This window comes from Silene latifolia, chromosome Y, assembly GCF_048544455.1.
Source record: "Silene latifolia isolate original U9 population chromosome Y, ASM4854445v1, whole genome shotgun sequence".
Taxonomy (NCBI): domain Eukaryota; kingdom Viridiplantae; phylum Streptophyta; class Magnoliopsida; order Caryophyllales; family Caryophyllaceae; genus Silene; species Silene latifolia.
Genome location: NC_133538.1, coordinates 201,184,846 through 201,189,339, shown reverse-complemented (window position 1 = coordinate 201,189,339; position 4,494 = coordinate 201,184,846). Strand labels below are relative to the sequence as shown.

The following is a 4,494-nucleotide window of genomic DNA, read 5'->3' as shown; positions in this document are numbered from 1 at the left end:
TACAATCTCGGATTCAAAATCAAACCATACATATAAATCGTCCCGGTTTTCATACAAGCGCATAAGAGTCATTAATTTACAACAAAGTCAAAATTCATTCCTAGTCAACATCCAAATAGGCCTGAGGGTACCAATATCGAATAAGTTTTCTTTACTCTTTTTATTAATCGTTTATTTATTATTTTCTTTTCTTCTCGTATTATCTGTATAATTGTATATAAACTTACCTTGTAACTTGTCCTTGTGAATAATTGCATAAAGTTTGTTTCTAACTTTCTTTTTCTTTGTCTTTAGTTCGTCCAATATATAATATTACAAATAAATAGTAGAGACCGTCAGTTTGATGGGCGGTCTGGGTGTCTAACACCTTCTGTAATACTACGGTTTTATGAGCCTCTGGGTACTCTATCGAGTGGGCCTTACTCTGTCGAGTAAGGGTGTTTTGAATTTTAAAAGAGTGTTCTGCCTGTAGGGTACTCGATCGAGTAGCCTGGGCACTCGATCGAGTAAGCGGCACTCGATCGAGTACGTTAGTTGCTCGATCGAGTAGCTCGGTTTACGGGTAATGTTTTGTCGGGTTTTGTTAATAATGTGAATAAGTATATAAAGCTTTCCGTCATCAACACTAAACACTTTTATCAAACCTAATTAATTCAAAAGAGATTTCAACCTACGTACTTCGCATCTTTCGCATTATTGACAAATCCCGGAGCTTGAGAGGTCGGAATTCATCATCCTCTACATTCTTGTGATCCTTGCGTTGAGGGTAAGATCTACGTACCGATTTTATAGTATTTTATTAAGTTTGTTTAAACCCTAATTTGGGGGTTTGGGAGTTTTGTTGTCTTTTATGATTGTTAGTAATTGTATGATCATATGTTTGGAGGAGGATTCATAGAAGAGGAGTTTTGATAACAGCTGTTGAGACCGTCTAATTGTATTGCATTCCAGGTAGGGTTTTCCTACTCACTATTAGTCACATGATGTGTTGGTTGTGACTTATGATTGTCGAATATTATCGTACGAGTATTGTGACGGTTGTTGGGTTTGCTTGCTGATTTGTAGTTGTGATTGATTGTATCTGTCTGTGTTGTTCGGGGTGCGTCCCTGGGTGAGTGGAGTCACTTGCGGGAGTGGCTTCACGCCCATTATTTGCCTTCTGTGGAACCCGCCACAGAAGGGATGTGCACATTAATGGATTTGGGTTTATCGCTCGATGGAGATGAGCGGGGCTTAGGTGGGAGCGGCTGCGGTCCCCCACTGGAGGCGAGGAGTAACCTGTTACGATGGGTAATTTGGCAGGGCTACAAACTTTAGTGTGTAGTCATTATTGTGGAGTTGGTGATGGAGTTTGGAGTATATCTGTGACGACTGAGCTGTGTTGTGTGTTGTTTTGTTGAGTTATGTAAATTGTGTGAGTAGTACTTACCCCGCTTAATTGTTTTAAAAACTGTGGTGATCCATTCAGGGATGGTGAGCAGTTATTGAGCAGGTATGAGTCGAGATGCAAGGGATAGCTGGGAGGTGTCGCCATCAGATGATAGAGTCTTCCGTTGTAGTTTTAATAGTTTTTAGACAGTTGTTTTGAGATCATGTAAACCATATTTTGGCAGTTGGTTTTGGATTGTATTTACTCATTTAAACATTATGCTATTTAAATGTTGTTTCTTCATTGTCTTTTGATTATCATTGCCTCGGAAAACCCAGATGGTGACATCTTTATACCTGAGTGGTCCTGGTAAGGCACTTGGAGTATGGGGGTGTCACAAAGTGGTATCAGAGCGATGGTCCTAAAACCTGTAACTAATGAATCTAATGAACATAGGGAGTCAATTAAAATGAACCCGGGGAAAAGGTTGTAGGAGCTAATGCAAAGGCTTGGGAGACGTCCTAAAGTCGCGGACTCGCCCTAAAATTTTGAACCGGTCACAAAGGGGGTATATGTCAAGGTCGCATGTGGTGTCTGTTAGTTTGTATGTGAACGTAACGATATATGTTGTGAATTGTTGGATGTTGGGGGCGGAGGTTGAAATTGTGATTGAAAAGTTGGTGGGGTGTGTTTATATGTTGAATTGAATAAAGGGGCATGTTAATTATTTATAATGTGGCACTTGATAACATGAAGTAGATTATTATGATGTTTATATGAGGAATTGTCTATAATTGCATGCGTAGTTATATTATAATGTTGAGATTATGAAGGTTGCATTGTACATTGGGTTATGTGAGATAACATGCGGGTAGTATGTACGAGTCAGCATGACTCGATCGAGGGGGGGGGGGCACTCGATCGAGTAGGTGAGGTACTCGATCGAGTGGGTCTGACTCGATCGAGTGGGTACTTGACATTTTTATGATCACAACCGTGTTTTTGGGTACTCGATCGAGTACGTGGGGGCACTCGATCGAGTAGGGGTCGCTCGATCGAGTGTCATGTTAGCTCGATCGAGTAGGATAGAGATCAGAAGGTCTGTTTTGGGTCTGGAGTCGGGGTACTCGATCAAGTACGTGGGACACTCGAACGAGTAGCCTCAGCTCGATCGAGTGGGTTTTGGCACTCGATCGAGTGGAGTCTGTGTAGGCTGTCTTCGTGTTTTGGGTTGTGGTATGTATGTTTATTTCTACCCTTTTCTTTTATAGTGTCAAGATGCCGCCAAAGAAATCCGCCTTGTATGTGAGAGCTGAGAACATGACCATAGAGGATATCGTTAAGATGTTGGAGCATCAAGATGCTCTTACCGAGGCCCTAAAGAGAGTGGAGAAAGATAAAGAGGTTGATCACTCAAAGATCAGTCTATATATAGCGAGGTTTAACCCGAAAGAGTATAAGGGAACAGGGGAGCCGATGCTTTTAGACAATTGGCACCGTGAGATGGAGAACATTCTGGAGTTAGTGCATTGTCCTGATGAGATGAAAGTAGAACAAGCTGCATTCTACTTGAGGGAAGCAGCTGGTGAGTGGTGGGATAAGGTGAAGGTGGGTGCTAGGGATATGTATGCGAAGCAGGGTCTGCCTGCTATACCTTGGGAAGAGTTCCGGAGGGCTATGAGGAGGGAGTTTGTACCTGAGCATGTGAGGAGTAAGTTCAGTTTGAGTCTGCCTGCTATACCATGGCATTCAGGGTCTCTTTCTGGTCAGTTTGAGTCGGCAATTGTCCGGGAGCTCGAGTGGTACTCTTACTAGCCAATTGAGCAATTTGGCTCTCTAGTAGCTTCATCCCGGCCTCTCTAGCTTGGGACTCCTTCAGCAGCTAGTTCTTAAACTCAGCAAATTCAGAACCATGGGATTGTTGTTGCTGCTGCGGCACATAAGGAGGTTTTTGGTATTGTTGTTGCTTATGATGAGGGGGCACATAAGCTTGCTGCTGCTGGTGTTGTGGAGGTTGGGTCGGATTCAGGACATTCTGGCTACTCCACCTCAAGTTGGGGTGGACATTCGGCTCATAGTACATGTTTGTCTGTCTATAGTGTTGAAAGGCAGCACAAGACTCAAAGGGGACAGAACAATTTTCTGAGACATGCCCCTCAGCTCCACATCTTCTACAGACAAAAGGACCGTCTGAAACAGCGTTAACATGGTACATCCCACCTTTAGAAGCTCCTCCCAATTCATATTTGTCAAACCTTGCAGTGAGAGCTTCTAGTGCAGCAATAGAGGAAGATTCAGCAGCTCTTCTCTGGTTTCCTCTCGAATTCCCATATTCAGCCTTATTAGTGGCCAAATCATCGATGATCTTCCACCCCTTAGTCTCTCCCATGTTCTCAGCAAATCGGCCATTGGCTGCAGCATCCAAAATAGCCCTCTGATCGTCATACATCCCATTATAGAACTGGTTGCAAAGACTCCATTTTTCGAACCCATGATACGGTATGGTTCGCACCAATTTCTTGAAACGGACCCATGCTTCATGAAAGTTCTCATCAGACCCTTGTTTAAAGCTCGTGATCTGAGCTCTAATGGCATTCGTCTTCGAGGCAAAGAAGTACTTTTTGTAGAATGCCAGGGCTAAGGAATTCCAGTCGGTGATCCCATGGGCGGCTCGGTCCAGATCTCTATACTACTCTCTTGCAGCATCACGAAGAGAGAAAATGAACATGGTCTCTTTGATCTGATCTTGGGTCACACCGGCCGGCGGGGGTATAGAGCAGCAATAATCAATAAAAATCTCCATGTGCTTGGTTGCATCTTCATTTGTAGCTCCCCCGAACTGGTTCCTCTCAACCAGGTTAATATAGGAAGGCTTTGGCTCGAATTTTCTCGCCTCCCCAGGTAGTTCGAATCCTTTGTAGAGATTCGCAGCTGTAGGCTCTGAATGACTAGCAATGGTTGCTTCTTGACCCACGACGGGATTTACGGAGAAGTAACTGTCGTCTCGGTGAAGAAATTGAAGCGGGAGATGTAGGTGGATCTCCTTCGAACAGAGCGTTCTCGTAGTAGCTTGACAGAGTACTCAGCTCTTCCTCTGTCGGTAATCCCCTTTGTGATCGTCTCAA

General features: G+C 43.7%; 1 non-coding gene across 1 annotated transcript; it reads left to right on the top strand.

The window, feature by feature from the left end:
- Nucleotides 1-3,855: 3,855 nt before the first annotated feature.
- LOC141636314 (small nucleolar RNA R71) lies at nucleotides 3,856-3,962 on the top strand. Its single transcript, XR_012540934.1, has one exon. It is a non-coding gene; the product is annotated as a small nucleolar RNA R71 (small nucleolar RNA).
- Nucleotides 3,963-4,494: the final 532 nt, after the last annotated feature.